The 24,801-nt window shown below is 44.4% G+C and overlaps 1 protein-coding gene across 4 annotated transcripts in view; it reads left to right on the forward strand.

The window, feature by feature from the left end:
- The window catches only part of Cdkal1 (CDKAL1 threonylcarbamoyladenosine tRNA methylthiotransferase), a 560,072-nt gene that overhangs the window by 488,235 nt on the left and 47,036 nt on the right, over nt 1-24,801 (forward strand). The gene's annotated exons all lie outside the window — the stretch shown is intronic.

Genomic DNA, 24,801 nt, shown 5'->3' on the forward strand with positions numbered 1-24,801 from the left:
GACCTTTCTGTGCTGGTATTTTCCACGTCGTAACATGGGACGAAGCAGACTGACCTCACAGGGTCGTTGGCGTCACTCAGGTGTGTCACACATTCCACATGTGAACCACTTAGAAAACACCTGGTGCAGGATCAGCTTCCACTGTGGTCTCGGCTGACCTAGTGATTGAACCAAGGAGGAGAGCAGGGCAGCTGCAGGCCCAGGTGCAGAGAGAGCCCACCGCATCCGGCATCGCCAGGATGCGGGATATTGCAGGTAGAGTGCTGCCAGGCCGAGCTGCACAAGCCGGGGTGGTGGGAGGCGGGTTTTGAACTTGACTTCAGGTCAGGGGAGACCATTAACCAGTTTCAGGTTGTGAGATTTGAACTGTGGGAAGGAAATCCTGTTGTCTATTTTAAGGCTTAATTAAAGGGAAAGGGAGAGATTGAGGGTAGCACCAAGTGGATCACAGGTAACATGCTGGGCAAGAATCTGCGTAGACCTAGCCGGGTGGCCATGTGCACCCGGGTGTGTGGAAGGCCGACTCTTTGAGCTCCTTCTTTATGGGCCAGGTCCATTGGTCCACTGGACATCAGCCAGAGCAGGTCTTGTCATCTGACACTGAATTATTGAAAACTGTTAGGTGGAAAAACCAAGGAGAGTGTTGACAGGGAAAGGTGGACCTCCCATGAAGTGTTTGAACGTGGGCTTTGGTGGAGGAGCAGCTGCTACGTACACCACAGCACGTCGTCTGTCCCAGCGCTGCTCCTGTTCACGCTCACATCACTGCCACGTACTCCAGGACAGGTGTGAAGACGGAAGGGAATCGCCCTTGGAGACGTTGGAGACGGAAAGCCCCGAGGGACGCCTGCTTCCACCACTTCCCAACCGGCTCCCCCTCCGCCTGTCGGGAGCCCCAGGAGCTCCATTTCCTGTCTGTGTCCTGAGATGATGGTGCTCCCGAGGGCTGTCCTGGAGAGCAGAGGAGATGATGTGGGTGAAACTCTGTGAGATCAGAAAAGCATGACAGGCCCCGCGGCTTGCTGAGCCCAGCGTGGAATGTGGACTGTGATCAGCTTTTGTCCTTTCTCAGGTTTTATGAATTTAGGTTTCAGTGCAGTTTTTGAGCCAGGAAAGGAGGAGTTTGAGTAATGATTCTGCTAGATTTTGATTTTCCAAAATACCCTGCCCGGTGCACTGTCGAAGCTGACAGTCGATTGACTTAACCACTTCTGATGAATGTGCCACTAAAAGTAACCATGATTGAACTTGGGAGGACTGTTCTATAAACACCAGCAAACATTTAATTAGCTTAGAATGAAAATGGCAACCAAGGTAGAACAGACGTGAGGATTGTAGCAAACAACAGCTACCCAATATCGCTTACCCTGTGTAACCAGTTGTTTAATGATTTTAGGCCTCGCTGTGACCAAGAGCTCACACTCTTCTCACATCAAATTTATGGCAAGTGCAAGGGTTTCCGTATTCTATCCTTGACTTTCCCTTGACATGTGACTGCCCATTCAGAGACAACTTGTAAAGCCTGTAAATTGATTAAGTGACCAAAATTCTAGGTGTATTATTAATGGATGGCCAGGTGACAGTGTCCTGTCTAACACACTCTTCATACCAATGAAATAAGTCAGGACTGTCATCAATTCATTTCATTGAATAAAATCTATTTTCCAAGTGGTTTCATGAGCCATACGGAGGCTCAGAGACCTAGTAGCTGACGTCAGAATACATGGTTGAGCTTCGCAGGCATTTTTTCTACAGAAGCCCCTGAAACTGTCGTGTGCTGCGCCCACCCGGGAGGGTCTGCTGGGTTATAAATGCTTTGCAGCTGGCCGACATTGCATTCTCATTCTTCAGCAAGCCTGAGGAATGGTGAGGTGGTAATTCCAGGCTGCATTTGGACATCTTGCGTGTCACCAAAGGTTGCAGCCAATTCCAGAGAACCGGCTGGTGGCTTGTGCACAGAAGTGTAATCACGTCGATGAGCATCGTCAGGTCGAGATCAACGCGATCGAGCAGCCTTGGTCCAGCACCATGCACCAGCCTCTTCTGGCTCAGGAGCACCACGCCCCTCAGGTGACACCACGTGGCAGTTGCTTCCACAGCATCGCTCACCAAGGGCCCCGAGATGAAATCAAGAGACGGTCATCCTCAGGGTCCTAAATCTCAGCCCGGCTGAAGAGAGCTCATTCGAGCGGATGCTATACAGACAGCACTGGAGGTTGCGGACAGATTCATTTCAATTCACTACTGGGAAGAATTCTTAATACTTAACCGACCTCATTGCACACGAGCAAAAAAATTTTATGTGTGATTGCTTATTTCTTTGGACTCAGAGCTATTGTCTTACAAATCAGAAAGTAATACACCTCAGCTGGGAAAAGTCGGAAGGGATTATCTGAAAATAAAAAGTGTACCATCTGTTTCTAAAGGGCTGAAGGGAATACTTAAAAATCAGGGTAGTTTCAAAGAGCCATGAAACAACTTCTGATGCACTGTGGTGCCCACAGCCCTGTAAATAGCAGGCTCTGAAGCAGTTTTCTTTTAGGTAATGTCTTTACCCACGAACCAACAGAGCTTCCCTGTTTCTTCATCTCTTTCTTTTGATTCCTCTCCATCTTGGTCTCTCCCTTTCTCATGGCCCCTCCTCTCTGCCTGTTGATAAGCACCCTCCCTCACCCAAACGTGAATGTGAAGTGTGTTCTTTTCCACCTGAGACAAGCCTGCCTTAAGGTGGACGCAACTCCTGCCCTGCAAGACCAAGTTCCAGGCCACACAAGAAGCAAAGAGGGAATTACTTACATCAAGAGAGCAGGAACCCACAAAGGGAGACTTTTACCCGGATGAAAGGAGGGCAGGCACAAGAAAAATTAGGGAGGGAATCTTCAGGGCGGTCACTAAGAAAGAACAGAAAGGACATCATGAAGTTCACCCGAGGTGGCAGAAGTGAGCAGAAGTTCCAAATGCTGGGCCCCACCAGGAACTTGTGTGACCTGACTCACGTGGCCCATAGTGGCTTTGTCAGTTTTCTGACAGAATAAAGAAAGAGTGACAGAAAAGCTGTTCAAATCTGATGAGTCTGAACAAATTCATACCCAACAGGGTGAGAAACAAAGCTACGGTGAAGGCGGCGTGACGTGCAGGACACAGCCCATGGAGCGAGTGGACGCCTGTCTTCAGCATTGTCCCTTAAAATGCCAGGCACAGGCCCCAAGTGGATGACCACGTCTGTGCTGGGCTCTGTGGAAGACACGCCCCACCACGCCCGGGTGGGGGGCAAAGTGACAAGTGGTGTTAGTGGTCAGCTTGTCTCGCACACAGTATTTGCAGAGCCGCCAGGTCTCCTCCTTCTCGAGGTCTGGGGGAAGCGTCACGGCACTGGCTGGAAGACGGTGCTGATGGGGTGGGTTTCCTCTGTGTTTTGTCCTGTTGGTTTTGTTTGGGGCAGCACTGGAGGTTGAACCAAGGGCCCTTGGGCGTGCCGGACAAGAGCTCTACCACCAAGCCACGCTCCTTCCTGTCTTTTTGATTTTTTGTTTTGATTTGCTCAGGCTGTCTTCCAACTTGCCATCCTCCTGCCTCAGCCTCCTCGGTAGCTAGGATCATAGGCCACACCACCTCACCTGGCCTTCTTGCTCTGTTTGAACATGACATCGGTGATGGTTTAGAAGAGTGCTTTTGACATTTCCTCTGTGTTATTCTCATAGGTTTATCATTAGGCATTTTCATAACAGAATTCTAGGTTCAACCCTTCAGGAAGCACAACTGTTGTCAAGAAAAATAAACATGCACTGGAACCCACTTCTGAGAAGAGAAAGCTGAATCTGCACTCGGTTCTATCTAGTGCCCAAGCACTTATCAGTCACCCACTGCATACTGGGTAGAGAGCTATCCTGGGGAGTGGAGCAGGGCACTGAGGTGTGGAAATGGCTTTCATTCTCCTCCATAGTCTGACATCCAGAGAAGCACACAGACAATTACAGCAAACCCTACAGAGTTAACTGAAAAACCAGTAAGACGATTGAATGTGTGCCAGCTACGAAATCCCTGGAAAAGTAAGACTGCCAGAAAGGGACAATTTAAACAAAAACATGCAACGGAAAAAGCTCTCATCCCCAGAAGAAAGTCAGCAAATATGCCAGGAAACAAATCTAATAGGAGAGAGTAATATCCAAGACCTTTGTGATGAAAACTGATACTTTCCTGAAGATTACAGAAGATATATTCAAACAATAAAACCTAATATGCTCTTGGGTAGGACAGTGTAGTATTCTCATCAGCTCTCCCCACCCTTATGCTACAGAGCCAATATAATCTTTTTTTAATTGATATATTATTTATACAGAATGGTGAGTTTTATTGTGGTTTATTCATATTTGGTATAATCTTAATCAAAAGCCCAAAAGGGTTTTTGATAAATTTTTGCACAAAAATACTAAAATCGTCTACATAATGAATGATATACTAACAAAGTTAAAAGATAAGCAGGAAGCCAGGGAAAATATTTGTAATAATTATAATCCAGTAATTGAGGTACAACAGAAAAATGAGCAAAGATATACAATAAATTTATGAAAGGTGTTTCCTCTCACTGGCAATTAGGAAAATGAAAATTACAACAAAAACATTTGTTCATCTTTTATGTTGGCAAGAGTTGTTTTTTTCTTAATTGCTAATGTACAGTGTTGTTGGCTGTAGGGAGAAAAGCTCTCATAAGCGATGTGAGAAAGTACAAATTGATAAAGCCATTTTAGGAGGCAATTTAACTGTGCATGTGAAAATCATAAGCATAAATATTCTTCCTTCAACCTGGTAATTCCACTTCTAGAGAAAGGCTCACCCATGTATCCAAAGAGACGTGTGTTACCGTTGGTAATAGCCAGAACTTGGAACCCGGCCAGGTGTCTATTAATAGGAAAGTGGTTAAATGAATCGTGGCGTCTTCATCATGCGGCCTCCCGGGTGCTTAGCTGAGGATGAGGCAGGGCTTCGTGCAGCAACATGAGGTGCTGGGCTTTCTCCTGAGAGGGGGCCCCTGCAGTTTCAAGTGGAGCCTAGACATGACCAGACTTGAGTTTTCAAAAATCTCTTTCTGGATGGATTATGGAAAATGGATCAGAGAGACATAAAATAGAGTCAAGAATCCCATTAGGAGGCTGTTGATCCAGTTGAGCATCAGTGACACTCCATGACATGGAGGAGCTGAACTGCTCTTACCCAGCCCAACCACCGTGTCTTAGATGTGGCAGTGCGTTTGGTGTTCTCTCTTGACATGTTCTGAGCAGCTCCTCCATAGTCTCTTTGATCCCTTTGTGACTTTTTAAAGGTGTCATTGACTTCTATCTCCTGCAGCTGTGACTATTTCATATTGGTTTAGCAAAGGTCTTCTATTAAGATAGGAATGGCTGAAGCTCCATGGCCAACCACCTGTAGGAATCAGCCCCAGGATTAGGTCAGGATTTGGGTGTGACTCTGTAACTACAATTTGGCTTTTAAATTAAAACAGCGGCATAACTTGGTGGTTTAGAGCTTAGACTTGGAGTCAGACTGTCCCACCTGAAGGCACAGTGTACCTGTCACCTGCTAGCTGTGCAACCCATAACTTAGTCCTTCAGGGTCTCCAAGCCCTCCTCCAGAGACTCACCCTGCATGAGGGGGTTCCAAGCATTCATGTTGCAAATACCAGTAAAGTGCTTACTATTGTTATGTGTTAAATGAGAAAACAAAATGGAAATCCTTTCCTGGCATATATCTTTAGATGAACGGGAGTTAAGTATGTCATTTAAAACAATATGGTGAGGGGACCCATTAAAGGCTTGGCTTTGGCTTTGGTTTGCATGCACCCAAATAGAGCATGTAAGTAAAGAAAGATTTTCTCTGCATTAATCGATTTAAAACCCGGATTGTTGGAACGTTTATGGGGATTACCTTGGTGGTTCTGCAGTGAGGCCAAGCAGCAAGATCCAGAGAGGTGACCAGGATGATATTTAAGAGATGTGCTGTTACCACAGACAGGGCTGCTAACTCAGCGGCTCGTCTGCTCAGTGCCGAGTCTGAATCAGCTTGGTCTCTTTTCCAAACTGTAGTCTAAATAAAGCAGACGAAAATATGACTTTGAATTCATTTGTGCAGAAGCCGCCTGCCTATAAAGGGTGATGGGTGTGCTCTGGAGCAGCGCCCGCAGAGGGTCCTCCTGCCCCTGCAGTGTGCAGAGGACATCACGGATGAAAGTCGGTTTCTGAGAAGCAAACCTCAGAGAAGGGTGATTGGAGAACTCCCCAGCTTTGGTGTTCACTTGAGTTATCTGCATAAGCAAGGCTCCTTCTCCTTAAATTAGAATCAGACTGAAATATGATTTTAGACTTGGGGGTATTCTCAGTTCATATAAGCAGGCTTGAGCAGAATGCAAATCTCTAAAATTCTACACTGTGTTTAAGGCTAGGTCTCTTCCCTTCTGCTTAGAGGTTTCCCCTCCACTTTGATGTATCACCTGATTTCCATTTTTATGACATTTAGTTTTTATGTATCGTGGTAATGATTGTTTTGATAAACTGACCAACACCCCCGCAACCCTGCATACACACTTTATTTTGCAGAGCTTGTATCTGTTATCAAATACAGGAAGAGAGAGTTCTGGGTTGTAATGCTTATGATTTGCTCCTAGGTTTGATTTCACCTCTTAATTCTGTTTAGAAGTTTCAATTCATGAGATGTCTTTTCTACTCTCCTTTCATTAACTGGTAAAACTGAACACATGAGGAAAGTAGGCGTTTTGAACACAGCCCGAGCTCTTGATTTATAAATCGAGATGTTTGATTTGAAGAGTGAGATACAGCCTTCGGTCTGGCTGGACATTATTTCAGGTTTTCAGTGAGTCTGTTTTTTCCTCTTCAGTAGCTCCATTGTTAGACACTATCTCAGAACCATTCCATCTCCTGAAACATTGTTCTGTATGGAAACCGAAGAATCCTCATTAACTGGTATACTCGATGATTTTTCAAAAATTGATGAGGGAAACGCATGCTATACATAGGATACTTTTGATAAAAATTTCCCCATAGCCTACAGCCTACCCAGAATGTCTCTGAAATGAGGCATGGAGGAGGCCTTTTAGTTGGTAATGTCAGCCCTTCCCATGTCCTAGCTGCGGAACTGAGCAGCTCATCTCAAGTCTGAGTCTCACTTCCATGGACCCTCATCACCCGGTGGTGATTCTTAGTCAACTGCTAAGGAGACGGGACTTAAAGTAGAATTCCAGCCAGTGGCGTAAGCAGAGGGCAGAGGAGAGGGAGAGATCACAGGACCAGCACACAGTATCCAGGGAAGGACAGAGTCATGGGGAAACGCAAGATGACAGACTGCCTTTCTCGTCACCGTTCTAAAGAGTGACTGGAGTTACGTACTTGAGGATCTTGTATAATTTAATTCTTGCACAGTGACTATGGTTTCTGGGTTATTCCTCGGCCACTTATGTTGTAACTCCAGTGACAGTGGACACAGTATGCCTGTGCTGTTAGCACGGTGTGTCCTGTGTAATTCTAAACTCAAGAGGCTGCCATATTTATTTGAAACATGGACACAGTTTTTAAAAATTGTTCTTAACTCAGTTTTGTATATAAGGCCTTCTATTTGGATAAAAGAAGGAGGTCATGTTGCAAAAGGAATTAGTCTGATTGAAACTGATAAACAAAATAATGTTTCCACACAGCAACTTACTTGAGCCCTCACTGGACCTTTGGAGGCGTAAGGTGACAGGGATATCCCAACAACCTGCTTTGCTGTAGCATCTGTCAGTGTCTTAAGGGACGGCACCAGTTCTCACTGGCTCAGAGCCCTGGTTATGCGTGGATCTCAGCGAAGCTCCAGGAGGGAGCGCAGCAGGCCCAGAGCCACTCCAGGTCCTCAGGGCCAGCACTCCCCTGCAGCATTGTGGAAGCCCACCAGCAGAGCGCGCAGGCGCTGGGGATGGTGGCTCCAGCCCCTGCCAGTGTTTCTCCTACTTCTTAACCAGACAACAACATTTCCACTGTAAAATCCGACGGTGCTGGAGACTGGTTGACGAGCAGCACTGGTTTCCCAGTGGCTGCTGTAAACTCACCCAGAGGGCGGGGCTCTCCCCTCTGCAGGACACCCTGGTCTTCTCTCAGGACTTCAGCGGGAGGGGAGGCGAGGACAGCTCTGCTAAGAAAGTAGGAAGGGAGGTGCCTGCCCAGGCTGGGGCAGGGGACAGCGGAATAGGCTTGTAGAACACATTGCCGTGACCCACCCCCTTGTCCTTACAGGGCTGGCAGACGCAGGGGTTTCCTTCCTTGATCAGGCTGGGCCCTCTCACCTCGGGAGGCCAGGCCTGAGGGGTCTCGTGAGAGCAAGTGGAAGCCGTCCCCAGGGGCTCTCGTAGGTTTCAAAGTGCTGGTTTTAATAACTTAATGAAGTCAGGGGTTTTTCTTTGCTTACTGCCTAGTAGCTTTCTGGCAATTATAAAGGACTTGGAAAGATGGTCATGTGTCACCTAGCGACACATTCCACCACATTGTCAGGCAGTTTTGCTGTATCAGAAGGTGAGCTTATACAACCAAGAGGGCTCCGGTGGCGCTAGGTGATATAACGCCCCGGGACCAGTGGCACATGCGTGGTCCACTGTTGGCTGAAGGGTGGCTATGCAGCACATGACTAATTGTTTGCTTATAACGTACATTTGTAACTTGAGATCAGAAATACAATTTTAGGGACTGAATATTTTAAGCTGTCAGCTTTTACCCGCATTAAACCATCTTTCGTCTGCTACACAAGTCAGTCTCTGCCCATGCACACTCCAAAGTAATCCAAGACTAGCACTTGACTTTTAGAATGTTTTAAAAACATGGAAATCACCCACCTTTGCGGTCATAAACTGTGCGGCTTTAGCAAAGACCCCCGGGTGGGCCTTGGTTTCCTTGAGTGTCGAGTGAAGATAACACAGTACTTGCCCTGTGGGGCCCTTGGCAGTGCCACGAGGCGGACCCCGTAAGCACAGGACAGAAGAGCTGCTGGTGGTGCCTGGGCTCCTGGTCATGGTGGCTCAGAGGAGGAGAATGGAACTTTTCCACTTGAGGCTTCGACTTTCTCATCAGTCCTTCCAACCCTCCACCTTCTGTGAGTAAGTCTGCAACATTTGAAGCAGCTTTTGCTAGTCCTTGTGAGGCCTGGAACACACCCTGGGCCGAGAAGTCAGCTGTCTCACCTGCTGGTGTTTTCAGAAGCCAGCCAACCCGAGATTGGTTGTCGGGTCCTCAGTACAGTTATCTGGTCTTGCTCTGATTTCTAGAAAGCCTCAGGAGCACTGACTAAGCCAATCAGATTAACTGTTCAGGAAGCTACTTTCATATTCTGTATTTAAAAACTCCTTCCCAGGTCTTTCTTGACTAGGTAGGTATGAGTGATCCTTCTGGCTACCAATTTTGCTTCATTAATTTTTACTCATCTTGTATGTCCCCTCGCTCCCAACAAAAAAAAAGAGGGAACAGTTGCATCTTTTAGAGAATTGTGGTTTTGTCTGCAGAAGGTACCCGATGAACAAGGACCATTTCTATCTGATTTTCATTTTCCCCAGTTCTCCCAACCTGACAGGAGAAAGCGCCTGTATCTACATCTTGCTGAAGTTAATTTAGAGAGCGCTGTGATTAGAATGTGTCCCCCAAAGCTCTTGTTTGGAGAAACAAGAAACTTGAAACTTGACCACCAGTGTGGGAGTCTCAGGCGGTGGGGGCTCAGCCCCATGAGTGGGTGGGCTAGTGCTGTCACTGCAAGTGGGTTCCCATGGGCAGGATGTGCGCAGGTCCCTTGCACGCTTGGCCTCTCCTGGCCATCCTACCTTCCACCACATTATGACACAGCAGGAAGGCCCTCATAGTGCCGCACCTTAGACCTCCCAGTCCCTGAAACTGAGAGAAAGAAATGTCTCTTCTTTACAAATTATCTAGTCTCTGATATTCTGTGATAGCGTCACAAGAGAACTAAGTAACTGCACATCTCCTATGTTGATTTTCTTAATTCACATTTTGACATTAACAGTTCTGTAGTTGATATGTCATAACCTAATAAAAAACAGAGGATTCTAGATGGCCCTTTTGAGAACATATTATAATTTTTCTCTATTGATTAGTGAATGGTAATAATGGAAATTCCTTTCATTTTCCATCTTTTTCTACTTTATGGTATTGATAGAAGATATGTCATTAGTGGTTCTTAGAGTACCTTTTCTTTTCTCCTAAAGAGCTTGTTTTATGCTTTCTTGTGCAGCGAAGAGATGGGATGGTATTGTGTACTATGGAAAACACCACCTGGTAGCTCTGGCCAACTCACATAGTAGCATTGAGCAAGTTATTTCAATTTCTGTGCTGCATCTTTGAATTAGAAAACTCCCATGTAAAAAATGACAAATAAGGAATTACATGAAATAAGATTGGTAGAGCTGTTCTTTGTTTTGGTGGAAGCAGAGGATGAAATTCTTCTAAGGCCCTAGGAATGAATTACAGAATTTAGTCCTTTGAGAAAAATGCCATTGATGATCAGATCCCAATTTGATTTTTTTTTTAAAACTATCATTGCTTGACAATAGAACTGCTGCTCACCTGTTAATAGCAGTTCACTCACTCACTCAACAAATATTCAAGAACCATTCATAGGCCAGGTGGTGTTTTAGAAATAGTGAGTAAAGAAGAGTCTCTACTCGTGGAACTTTGGATCTTGGGAACTTTCTTCCAGGTCATTTCTTTCCTTTTAGAAATGTCAAGGTAGTGCTGGGGCTGGGGCTCTGCAGTAGAATGCTCGCCTACGTGTGAGGCCCTGGGTTCGATCCTCAGTGCCACGTAAAAATACATAAACAAAATAAAGGTATTGTGTCCAACTACAACTAAAAAATAAATATTTTTGAAAATGTCAAGGTAATCAGTTTGCTCAAATTAAATAGGATATTTTCCCTACTGTAGTAATCCCTAGCCCCAGATCCTTCTCTTAAACTTTATGCTGTCCTACATCCTGTTTAGTAACAGAGAATTGTTGATTGTTATGATTCTCATATGATAATGAAGAGATACTCATTTGCAAATAACTGTTTAATCTGTAGTTAAAATCTGGCAGCTCTCTTAAAAATAAAGACAGTTAAAATGCATAGTCACTGGTCTGCTATATTGAATATGCAATTGCAGAGCATTAGGAAAGGCATATCCTATTTATCACTTTTAATGAATCTTTCACCCTGGTCCCACTTTAAACCCTTGATGGTATTCCTGTCATCCCATCCATATGCTTCTAAAAGCATTAACTGCTTCTGGCTCTGCACATGCCTTGGTATAAAATCAAAACTCTAGGTTTTGATCACATATAAGCAGGCTAAAAAAAAAATCATTATCATTACCATATCCTCATTAAGAGGATAGGCCCCCTGACCATATCTCCATGTTTGCTTAGCAATCTGAAATTCATGTATGCAGAGGAAATTTTTCTTATCTTTTTGAAAGAAGAATGATAAATATTTATACAGCATACAGCCTTAACTCTTTCAGGCGGGCACAGGATCATGTTTTAGAAATGACAAGAAGCTGCTTGGGTTTATTCCCCCCGGCACAATTCATCTTTCCATTAGCTACTGGAAAACTGAATTGCAGATTTATCAGTATTGGAAAATTTTCCTCTTTTTCTGCATTAAATGTTTTTTGTCTTATCCATGATCTTTTTGAGTTATGACTTTGAGATGGGAGCAAGAGGGTTCTGTCTGGTTTGGGGGACTGGTCCCTCAGGAGGGAGGGAGGAATGCCCAGCTGTGCTCCTCAGGGCAGAATTCTGTTCCTCCCACAGCCTTCTGCTTTGTTAGCATGTTGAACAAAAATCCGGACTCTGAATAATTCCTGTATATTCATACTACTTTGCTTTCTAAAATGTACTCCCGCTCTGAAGCAGCAAGTGGAAAGAGCTGCAAGACAATTTTTGACTTAAAATTGTCTCTTGACTACTTAAATAAAGATATCCAGGAGTACCATCAAAATCATGAATGTATTTCAAAAAGAGATACCTCTTTTGGGGGAACTGGTGACTAAATCCTCGGTTTAGTCTACCACTGAGCTTCTTTCCCAGGCCTTTTCTTTAATTTTTTTTTTTTTTTTTTTTTTTTTTTTTGGAGACAGTGTCTCTCCAAGTTGCTAAGCCTGACCTTGAACTTGTGATACTCCTGACTCTGCCTCCTGAGTCGCTGGGATTTACAGGTGTGCACCATCTAGTCGGGCTCACAGAGCTATCTTTATTGTAAATGGAAGATGCATTGAAAGTTGGGCCTTAGTTGAATACAGACTTACCACGCGCACAACATTGTTAATAAGTTCTTGGAGGCGGGTTGCCTTTAAATGCAAGCATATATTCAAACCAATCATCGAACAGAAATAATGCAAAATTGTTGGTGTGCTGGAGCACCCCAACTAGCATGTAATGCGCACTAATTAAACACTGCACGCACATCACACAATCCTATGGCGACCATGAGCCCTAAAATTCCTCTGATGCCACGCAACTTCTCTTAGTTGAAGAGCAGATGTTGTCATTGCTAGAGGTTCTCTCCAGCCAACAGCTGGTCATCAGGGAATGGTGGAGTCCACCTGGGGATGGACAGCAAGGCGGCCGGTCTCACTGATGTCCTCAGAGCAGGACAAGTGGTTTAAATATAGTTGCAAGTTGGTGGTGTAAGTTGGTGATTGGTCACACCCAGTGAAAGTCAGTGTCCATGGGTTATGTCCAGTGAGGTGATGTAATTGCAGCAGGGCAAGTTCTTTGCACGTGTCCACAGAGCTGTGCTCCCTATCGATTGTAACCAGTCACTGTCAGGGGTGCTTAAGGCTAGTGCCCCTTACAGCTCCTTATCAGTTGCAACCAGACATGACTAAGTATGCCTATGGCTGCTGTTCCTCATGGCCAGCAGCTTAGTGAGTCCCAGGATGTCCCAGCATGTCTATGGCAGGTGCTCCTTACAAGAGCCCACCCCCACCCCACCACCTGCAGGCAGCAGGAAAGCTCTCCCTGCTTTTCCAGGAACCCGCTCCCTTTCTTTCCATCACCTGCTGTTGGACTTGCTCTGCACTGTTTATCCTTTGGGCAAAATTGTTGACCTCAAACTCTGTGGGCACCAGAAGGGAAAGGAAGGAGCCTTGGTGGGGAGGCTGACTTCACACTCTCAGGCTGAGTGGCCCTTTCTGTGTCCACAGGAAGGGCTACTGCAGCAAAGCTAGGAAGACTTCCCTTTTCCAGCATGCACTGGGACACTTTGCTGATTCTCCTAGTTTAGAAACAGAATAGTTGACCCAGAAACAACTTGACATGCTATTGATAGCCCACCTACCTTTCCCCCATTTTTTTCAGGTAAAAAAACTGAGGACCAAAAGTGAAATAATTTACTTGCAGTTAAAAAAGCTAGTGTGGTGGCAAAGGTAGAAGGGACCAGAGGTTCCCTGACTTCCTGTTTAGTCACCTTCAGGTTCTTGTCCATTGGCTGGGTTCTGCCTCAAAACACAAGACAATCTTACTAACTTACCCCCTAGGACCATGGTTCATTTGAGAGATCTGGTCACTGATTAGGGACCAAACTACAAAATTGTGTGTCTGAACTCTAAAAGTAACATAGTGTAATCCCAGTGGCTTGAGGCAGGAGGATCTCAAGTTCATACGCAACTTAATAAGGCCCTAAGCAACTTAGCGAGACACTGTCTCAAAATACAAAATAAAAAGGGCTGGGGATGTGGCTCAGTGGTTAAGTACCCCTGGTACCCCCCAAAAAAAATGCAATACAGAATTTATAATGTGTTACATTTGCATGCTACACTTTGACAAAACTTCAAGGCAAGAAGTAAATATATGTACATGTTTGTATGTATTTTTCCTGTCTAACAGGAAAAATTCAGTGGGAGAAAGAAGCAAAAATTCCACCTGGGGGTTGGGAGGCAGAAACTGACTCTTTGATGCTGAGAATTTCACCATGTAGAGAAGGGCATTCTGGGATTCCAGTGATACCCCAAGGTTTATTTTAGCTGTACGCTGTCACATGCAGAGAATCATAGCATGAAACCGCTCACCCCAGGTCCCCAGGCCATGGCTTTGAAAGTTCTCAAGGTCTCAGCTCCTGTGCTGCAGACATCTTTCCAGGGCTTGGAAATCCAGGCATACCGAACAGCTTCAGGAGATCTCCCACCGCTCCTGTGACTTGGCTGGCTTTCTGCTGTTTAGTCTGGGGAGGATTGCAGGGTTCCTGTCTAAGTCTGTGATAAACAGCTCCTTCCAGAGAAGCTCCCAGCCGTGGCAGTGCTCTGGTTAAGGCAGGCGATGCCGCATAGTGTTTGGTCAGAGAGGCCATTATAATATATCAAAGCATCTCTCCTACCAAATTCCCTTTGGAAGAGTGTCACTGATCAAAAACTACAGACCAGAATTGAGAATTTATTTAGATTAAATAAGGGGTCCTGGGGCTGCAGTTGTAACTCAGTGGAAGGGCACTTGCCTGGTGTGTGCAAGGCTCTGGGCTGATCCTCAGCACCACATAAAACAAATAAATAAAGGTATATTTTTTAAAAATTAAAAAAACTGATCCTTTTTCTCCCCTCCCCACCCAGTATTCCTCCCAAAGTAGATTGATATGAAAAAGTACATTGAATTCCTTGAATTTCTTCGTGATCTCCCTGAAAGAAAAAAAAAATTCTTGGTATAGGTGTCATCTTTAATGCTTGATTTAACATATACAAAAGCTGCCCATTTGCTTATCTGCTGCCTCCACTTCCTTGTGGTCATTTCATGTGTTTTCTTACTTGTCATAAGAGGAAATAGGGAGGAGAGGTCTGAACCAAACTACCTCATTTATATCACACGTTGGATGCGTGCATGTGTGTGTGTGTACACATGCACACCCGTGTGCACCCAGCTAATTACTGGTTGCACTAAAATTGGTAGAATTTCAGTTTCGTTAAAGAGAAAATCAAAATAGAAGTGAAACATAGATCAATCAATGTTCTTTTAAATAAAGATATTTCAAGGGGGACTACTCTGGGTTTTTTTTAGGTGGCCATTGACCTTTCTCCATATTATATTCCTATAAAGAGCATAACAGGACTTGTATGTGCTTGAGGAAGCTACATTTTCGCAGCGGGAGAGGAATGGGAATAAAGCGTGGAGATGCAGGTGCACCTAACACAAGCGGGCTCTTTGCCTGCAGCCTGAACGCCTGGCCAGTACAGCTGAAGCTCTGCAGTCAGCTCTCAGGGTCCCGGAGCCCAGCCAAGAAAGGGGGGCTGGGGGGAGCCCAGAGCACAATAGTCATTCAGTCTTCTTTAATGAGATGTATTGCCCTCTGCTGAAAGATGGTGGCCGTGTCCTTTGTTATGCTGATTAGACACCATTAGAGCTGGCCCTCTGTGACTTCTGCCTAACCCTTTCTGCTCCCTCCGAGGCAGTCCTGAGTGGCAAATGGTTGAAAGATGGCGCGCTGTGCTGCATGTGTTACTTAGGGCTCACATCTATGCTGAGCTCTTTGGTAATAGGGTAGGTTAATAAAAGATTTATCTTACCAAAGGCAGTGTGTATTTTGGACATTTATTTTTGACTTTTTTGAAAATTTAATTTGAAAATGATCAATTTCTGCCTTTGAAGTCCAAACGCCAGCCATGCCATTGTCCTTTATATGGTTGCTTTTGCAGCCATACAAAATGGCAAGTGGCAGATTGGAAGATTCAGATAGCCTCTCCGTGGCCGCCTGGATTTCCTCAAAACAACCAGCAAGTAGATCTTGCCTTAAGATTTTAGGGCGACTGTACTCAGCCAGGAAAATGGAAGCCAGAGGAAATTAGCAGTCCAAAATCCCGCCTTTATGATATATTGACAAGTATCTGTTCTTTCCTAAAATCAAAGAAAGCATTGCATTTACAGGATTGCCACAATGATAGTTTGTTTCTGGTGAATTTTAAAATTTTTGGTTTTGAAAAGTGACCAAAAAAATTCCTTCCTAAATAGCAAAATAAGGGATATCTGTTAAGTCCTTAAAAACAACAACATAATGGTTTAAGACAACCCTAGATAATAGAAATACAGTATGAATGACGGATGTTATTTTAAATGATCTGGTAGCCACAGTTAAAACAAAAAGTTAAAAAGGTGCCATTTTAATAAGTTTTAATAATATATTTAATTGAGATCAATGTGGCAAGAGTATTCTTTCCAACATGTAAACAAAGTAAACATTAATGGATGTCTGACATTCTCTTGTTCTTGTTGAGTATTGGAAACAGTGTGCACTTTCCTCTGTTTGCTGCTTAGCACATCTCAATCTGGATTTGGTACATTTCAAGTGCTTAATAGCTGTGTGTAGCCAGTGGCCACAGTGCCTGACCGAGCAGTTTCAGAGTAATTGAGCAATTTGCCCCTTGCCTAGTACACCTGTCAGGACAAGATCCATTTTTAGTACTATGGATTAGGCACCATGATCTGCGTGACCTTGACCAAGTCACATTCTCTAAGGAGCCTTAGCTTTCTCATCAGAATTTGAACTAATAATCTGTTAATTCTTCCCTCATCCACGCCAACTCTGAATTAATGATTTAAAACATTCATTGTAGTTTACGCAGCCTCTTGTAATTTAGTACATGGAAGGAGCTGCCCCAGGCCACGGGGCGGGGGGGGGGGTGGTGCTGAAAGTGTCCCTCTCTCCCTCTCTCTCTCTAGCCCTCCAGCCCTCCAGATGCCTGGATCTTTGTTTGAATACTTCTGGGTCCTGTGCTGTGAACAGTGTGGTGGTGGCCAGGATGTGCTGGGCTCTCTGCAGCCCCCTCGCAGTGCCCTGGGATAAGGCCTGAGCAAAGACTGCAAGTGTGACTGCAGGTGACCTGGCCTCTGACACGGAGCCTGCTCTCAAACTCAGCTTTGGCCTGTTTTCTTTTTCTTTTTCTTTGTTTTCCTTTCTTTTTTCTCCCACCCCATCCCCACCTTTGTTTTTGTCTCACATATTGTGTCACCAGTGAAGGGACTTCCAAAAGCACCCCATTCTTCCTGGAAGCACAGCCCCCCTCCTTGAGACTTTTGCTCATTTGGGGAAAAGGGTATTTCTTTTTTCAGTGTTTATTTCTTTGCTGAGAGTGAGGTAGAACTTTTTCACATATATATATATATATATATATATATATATATATATATATATATATATATAAATGATCTGGATTTTTATGTTTTAAGTTGCTTTTTCAGCATGTTCTGTTTTAAATTACTTCTCTATGGGGAGCATCCATTGTTTTCTTACTGTTTGGTAAGGCATCTTTATATATGTAACGTATACCTAGCATATATTACCTATTATATATACTATATTTAATGTATAGTTATATATACGCACTATATATACAAACACATGTGTACCTATATATTACATATGCCTATATATATTATATAATATATACCTATTGTATGTAATATGTAATTATATGTAAGTAATAGATAACATATTACATGTATTCTAGCTCATTATGTATATATAAAACTCATTGTTACTGCAAATAGGCTTTCTGTGACTTTCAGACTTTATTTATTACAGTACTTGATATACAGCAGTCCTTCCTTATCCACAGGGGATACATTCCAAGGCCCCCAGTGGATGTCCAAAGCCAAAAATAGTACCAAATGCTGTATATATTTTTATTTTCCCTGTGCATGCCTATGATGAAGTTTTATTTATTAATTAGTCATAGTAAGAGAATAACAATAATAACTGATAGCAAAACTAAACAATTATAACAATGTAGTATAGTTAAAAAATTTTGTGATGAGGCCTCACCATCTCTCTCCATACCTCATTCCACTGAACCTAGGAACAGGTGGCACATACAGTGTGTACACTCTGGACAAAGAGTCATCCATGTCCTGGATGGGGTGGAGTGGGCTAACACCAGATTTCATCACGATACTCAGAACAGCACACAATTGGAAACTGTTTATTTCTGTGTAAAATAAGCACAGAAAACTGTTTATTTCAAACAACAGAAATGGTTTATTTCTGGAATTTTCCATTTAACATTTTTAGGTCATAGTTGACCAAAAATAACAGAAACTGCTGAACATGAACCCACAGATAAGGGGGGATCACTGCAAACTATTTTTTTTAACAGTATTTTAAAGTTTCTCATTTTATGGCAACATAAAATTTATGGTTAAAAAATGAGTATTTGGCAGTTTCTTCTCTATTTTTTTTTTTTTTTTGAGGTATAATTGACAAAATTGTACTTGAGCCATGCAGCGCACTCTTGTGCCTTTATGAGAAGCCCACCAAAGCAGATTGGTCCAGGCTTGCCCATGGCGACTGCCGGAACCAATGGGGAAAGATCAGGAGGGTGAAGTGTGAACAGAGTGTGCCCACATTTTAGGAGGAGCTTTAAGTCAGAAAGGGCTCCACACACATCTCACGAGGGCCCACGTGGTCTCATCAGTTAGAGCTCACAGAATGGTTTTGCCGGCACTGTGTGGCCACAGGACCTAGCTCCAAGTGTAGCACCTTCCCGTACTCCTGGACAGGTGGCGCTTGCCCAGTGTGGGGAAGAGTAGATGCAGCATGCGTGTGCTGGGTCTTGGCAAGGAGAGGGGAGGTCTCATGTTACCTTCTTACCACCATTTAAAACTTCCACAAAAGCATGGTAGGTAATACCTTAGAATGTTCTAGAAGATCCAATGTGCCAGCATTGGTCAAAACTTGGCAGGGTTTCAAGCTGGAGGTACAGTCAGCACTCAGTGTAGGTCTTTGAGGCTGATCAGTCATCGCTTGTCACTTAAGTATGTGGCATTGTTATGAACTCTCCATCAGCAGGTGAAAATTGCTCTGTTATGAAGAACGAGCTTTTTGCCTCCAACTAGGAGGAGATTCCCATGAGTTCTCTTTCTCTCACTAGAGTGAGCACATGGCTAGAAGAAAACCAGCCAGCAATTGAAGAGAAAGCACAGGGGTTCACAGAAACCACAGCTTCATAGATCAGTGTGATGCAGTTGAACTGCCTTGAGTCTGGCCTTTGTGGCTTGCACCACTGGTTTGGAAGGAAAGACTCTTAAACAGTCAAATTGTTCTGCAGTCTGTTTATTTTCATGTGTGGGTTATTTCTGAAATATGGGGAAGAAATAATAGGGCCACTAAGACACTCATGGCACCTAACCATTGAGCCTATATTGAATATTTAAGCCGGACACGGTGGTTCATGCCTATAATCCCAGCAGCTTGGGAGGCTGAGACTGGAGGATGGCGAGTCCAAAGTCAGCCTCAACAAAAACAAGGCACTAAGCAACTCAGTGAGACCCTGTCTCTAAATAAAATATAAAATAGGGTTGGGGCTGGGGTTCAGTGGTCGAGTGCCCCCAAGTTCAATCCCCTGGTACCCCAAATAAATAAATAAATAAATACTTAAAAACTTTAAATGGCATTGCTCTTATTACTGTTGAGTGTTTTTAATACAAAGAGGCCTGATGGGTTTTTTTGTTTTGTTTTGTTTTGTTTGTCATGCTGGAGATTGAACCCAGGCCTGGTGCATGCAAGGCAAGCACTCTACCAACTGAGCTATATCCCCAGCCCTAGGCCTGGTTTTTTAACTCCAGCATCTGCAGGGCCACAGAAACAGCCAGGAAAATGACAGGGTAGCCTGGAGACCAGCTTCGAATGCTCTGCCTATTGTGAGTGATGAGTCAAAATGGAAAGGTTATCGTTTTCATTTGCTGGGAAAGAACAAGACCAGACTTTCTCCCAGCATAACCACAGCGGTTCGCTGGCCACGGCACACTGAATAATTAGTTTAAAGGTGTGAGTGAGGCAGGCTCTTGTACAGACACTAGAAATATTATTTCAGAGTTTAAGGTCACAGCCTTGAGTTTAACATGTTCCAGGCAGCTTAGGGAAAAAAAATAAAACTAATTTGACTGCAGCTAAAGGAAGACATTTGACATTTTCCCAGAGTTACACAGAAAAGTTGTATTTTATTATCTACAATTAAAAAAAATTAGCTGCAGAAGTAGCATATCAGAATACTTTGTAGAATAAACAGATAATTCAAATTTATTAGGACCATGATATAAATGACCATAACAACTTTTGATGTATGGTTTTAATCTCCTTTTTTTTTGCCTTAGGAAAATATGGATAGGAAAAGTCATTGTTAGAAACTTTTCAAGGCAAGCAAAATAATTTCTTTACTACCTTATAACTATTTTCAAGAAAGAAATGTTTATCTTTCATGATCCTCAAATACATATAATCTGACCTTTGTAATTTTTTTGTTACTATTGTCAAATTGGAATATTGAAATTTTTCTCAGTATTTGAAAATAGAAATTGAATTGACATTATGTTCTAAAGCCATATCTCAGGTTTTCCAAATATAAAACAAAGGTGAGAAGAAAGAAAAAAGTAAACTTTATGCAAAGTTGATGGTTAAAGCCATATGTAATTTTAAAAGAAACCTTTTGCTTTTTCTAGTATAGAGTGCTTATGCAAGTAACATTTCCTACTGAGTTGATGGTATTAGCCCAAATACTCTAATGTCTTAGTTTAATTTTGGGTAGCATCTGCCTTTCTTCAAACCATTCTTTCCAGTGCCTCTCTTTAAATCCTTATATAGCCCTTTGGATTTTGTTTGTTTCAGGACAAATGGGGACATAGAGTGTACTATGAGCATTCATTCAGCAACTGAATTCCATTGGAAACCACTGCTTTTTTAATGCAAGTGTATGTTTTATGCATATTCTTTGGCCATATGGTTACAACTGAAGTTTCTTGCAACTTCAGGCACTTAGGAAATTTTAAGCAGAGATGTGACACAAATGACACAGCTAGCCGATTATGTAACATGGTGAAAAATCCACCCAGAGATTGAATTTTAAAAACTTTGCTTTTTGTTTGTCACAGCTGTTTCTCTACTTAAGGAAAAGTCACATGCTGCAGAATTAGATCAGTGATGTTGTACGTCTTCTGTAGCCAGCAGTTAGGCAGGAGGCAGTTAGTGGCAGAATGGTTCAGAGACTTCCTTTCCTCCTCTCTGGGCTGAGCACATCATCTGTCTTGAGGACCTTGCTTCCTTCTGAAACAGATTGCCAAGCGCCCTCCAAGTTCTTGGTCTTGGGCTGTCCAGGGGAGACTGCCTTTGTATTGTGCCTCCGTGGTTTAGAGAGAAGTACAGTGCTTTTCTGGAATCTTCTCACCCAGGCCTAGCCAGTGGGACCACACTCCCTCTTCCTGGAGCAGCCCCAGGAGCTCCCCAGTCCCACACAGTCTCTCTCCAGTGAGACCATTTCGCCACCTGTGAAATGCAGAGGTGGTTTTACAAGACTCTAATTCGGTTTTTTAATACAATGGCTTTTAAAGTAAGGTAAAGCTGTACTAAGTGACGATCTGGGCACCTGTACCTCAGCTGCGGAGCTCGTCCCTTTCTTTAATCAGCTCTGTGGACTTTTGAAAGTGCCTCCAGTCTTGCTCCACTCTAACAAGCTAGGTGGACCTTGTAATCACTCATCAGCTTCAGTGGAGAAAGGGCTGTTTCCTAGGAAGTCCTCTGACAGATGTGCGGGAGCTGGGCTTTGTGAAGGGGACCGTTCCCGCAGGAATACTCCAGGGGGTCAAGTCCCCAGGGAAAGCCCTCCAGCGCTGACACTCTACAGACAATTACATACGCATTTTGTGTGAGCAACTATAAATATTGCTCACTTAAGAAAGCAAACAAGAAGTAAGAGAGGCATCTTTCCTAGGATTGTAGAAAAGTCTTGGTTGACATTTTGAACCTCTTTAGGGAAACTTCCGGGCACTTCATAGCCTTTTGAGAGACTTCGTAAGCGTTCTTCGGTGGGTGTTAAAACTGCTGGTTTAAGAGCAATCAGAAGCAGCTGTACCTCGCAGAGGGCTGAGCCTCTGTGCGCCATGAGAAGAGAGCTCCTTCCTCCATCCGAGTCCCTGAAACCTGGGGCCTGGCAAGACTTCAGACTGGGCAGTCCTTGTGTGGCGTCTCCCTCCTCTTCAGTTCCGCCCTCCTCCCCCAGCTTTTAGGTGAGGGAAGTGAAGGCCCACGCACAGGCAGACCCCTGCTGTCCCCCTCCCTCCCGTCCGGTGTGGGCACGTGGCATTCGGTGCTTTTGAAGCCCTTCTCCAGTGTCCTCTCTTAGGCTCTGCTAGAGCCACCGCTCCTGCTCCTGAGCGTGTCTTCCTGACCGTGAACGCCACCTAAGCTGCTCTCTGGAGCATTCTGTGGCCCTGCAGTTACAGTGCCAGCTTTGTCGTCCCTGCTGAACAGTCACATGACATTGCCAACTATGATTTTTTATGAAAACCATGATTTTCAGCCTCTTGTGTATTTGCAGGATCTTGTTTGGCCATTTTCAAGGTGGTGTACCCTTCATCCCTGTGGGTGATTCTGCCTGGGCACCACGATCCACCCCCCCCACCCCCCCCCCCCCCGTGGTGGTGAGGTGGCCAGGGATGCTCTCAGCAGATGTCACGTGAGTGCACATGGCACAATGCTGATGAGGCCCGTGTCCTCTCGTCTTTGTCTATCAAGGAGCTTTGTCCCTTCCAGGGATCATCCCTGTCATCAGCATAATAGGAGGCTGGGTGGTGAGGTCCTAGTGGCCTCTAGAGAGCTGGCTTGGCCACTGGCTCAAGATGCCTTGCTTTTTTCTCTGGGGTTGGGGACTTCCTCATGGTAATGGGACGCTGGCAGGTGGGGCTCATGACGGTAATCTTGTTGTCTGAGGCTCTTGAACCACACTGTTATCCCGTGGGGCCAGGGAGACAGCAGTGGGAAGTGCAGGGAAGTGCTTCATTTGGAAGAGGGATTGAGGCTTGTGCACGTTTGCCATCCCATAGGCCCCTTCCCCATCACCAAGGCCAAGTTGCCTCTTCCAAAGTTTTATCTGAACCACCCCCTTCGTAATTCTTGTTGCTCTTAAGATTTGTTGAAATACTTGATTCTCTTAAAGGTCGTATTTGATATTCACTCCAACACAACTTCACTCATAAAAAAATATGCAGGAGAGTTCTTTATTGTTTGGTTTTGTTTTTCAGTGTATTTTAGGGCAACGGGGATGGGTTGCAGGAGCTTTTGGTCAAAGCCCTAGCCTCCTGTGCTCCTCCACACCCTGGGGAACTGGAAGGGCCTCAGCAGGGAGGCCAGGTCCGTGGCTGAGGGCAGTGGCTGGAAAAGAGTCCTCACTCACTATCAGTCACTGCACACAGGTCCCCTGAGCCCTCTGGCAGACAGTATCAGATAGTCACCTACAAATAGTTCCCTGCCCGTGGAAAGCCCAGGCCTCTGTCTGTGTGTGTGCTCCTGTCATTCTTATCTACAGATGAAATGGGACAGCCCAAAAATGTGGCCGCAGCTGTCCACATGCTCGCTAGTGAGAGCAGAGAAGCAGTGTGTGTGTTCAGGGCTCTCTAGTCTCACATTGTTGTTAATTTCCTGAAAACCTCATGCTAGACGAGGCTTAATTGCACATTTCCTTAAGAATCATCAACAGACACTCATCCTGAGTCACAAGCAACTCGCCCTGGGAAATGTGCAAACATCCCAGGTTGCCTTCCAGAAGAATAATAGACTTCAGCAAAACCCCATAGTCACCCGTCTTTTTTGACATGCAGAGCCATGAAAGCTCTGGGACTTTCTTTTGGGGCTACCTGATTTTCTGAAGGAGATAAATGTCACAGTTCTGGTTTAAAGTCTTGATGAATAGCCTCAGAAATGGTGTGGCCTCTGCCAAGAGGCCTCCATTCTGAAGGGAGTGCAAGCTGGGAGGCGCTCTGTGGCATGTTGGGACACTGGCGCTGTACGTGGCGAGGGGAGCTGGACTCTCTTCATTGTTCCTCCGTAGCGCAGCTGTGTTTGTGTTTCCTAAATGACAACTGCCTGTGTGTGATGACAAGTCCCTGCAGATGGGGGTAGGAATTTCTCTTTAAAAACCATCCTACCGGTGTGCATCAGTTTGGGAGGGTCTGTTTATCAAGTAGCAACAGCAGAAGTAAATCCAGGCATCATGGCTGAACACAGATGGTTTGCTAGAGCAGACATTTGACCACCTGGGGGGAAAAGCCATGACACTTTAAACGCTGTATCTCACAGTGGAACACACTTGGGAATGGTAGACTTTTTTTCTTTTTTCTTTTTCTTGGATAGTTACATTACTCTACCATTGTTTTGGCTATTTTGACTTCTTGGTTTATTAAAAATGTATGCTTAGGTTGTAAATGTAGTCCCATAAATTTTCTCCCTCTCAAAAACAAAAATAAACACAAGGTCTGCGCTGCAACAGAGACAGTTGCCTGTGGCAGAGAAAAATGTATATAATAAGTAAATACCTGAGCATCACGTGGGGCGTTGAGTTGGACACAAAGACCCGGAGACTAGCTTGGGAGGCACTTCCTTTAGTGTTCCATCCCTCATAACTCAAATTAATGTTTATTACTACCCTTTCCTATTGCCAAAATGTTTTCATGACTTTGGATTAGAAGCAGCTTGTTCTGGCTTGTTTTGTGACTTTATTTCAAGACGCAAAGTGATATTTAGAAGACTGTGTACGTCTTAGAGGCTTTAATTATCTTATGCCGAAAGAAGAAATACAATCAAGTTCTTTTCTGTAGCTAGGTGAGAGAATAAGAGTCATACTATGCTAATGTCAATCACCACTCAGTCCATGTTTTTCAAGGAATTTGAGTCAGTGATGGGAGCAGTGTGAGGCTGAACATCTGCCCGTCTGCTGTCTGATGCAGCTGGACATGACTGCGACCAGGACCATTTGGGCT

The sequence above is a fragment of the Callospermophilus lateralis genome, chromosome 6 (assembly GCF_048772815.1).
Source record: "Callospermophilus lateralis isolate mCalLat2 chromosome 6, mCalLat2.hap1, whole genome shotgun sequence".
NCBI lineage: Eukaryota > Metazoa > Chordata > Mammalia > Rodentia > Sciuridae > Callospermophilus > Callospermophilus lateralis.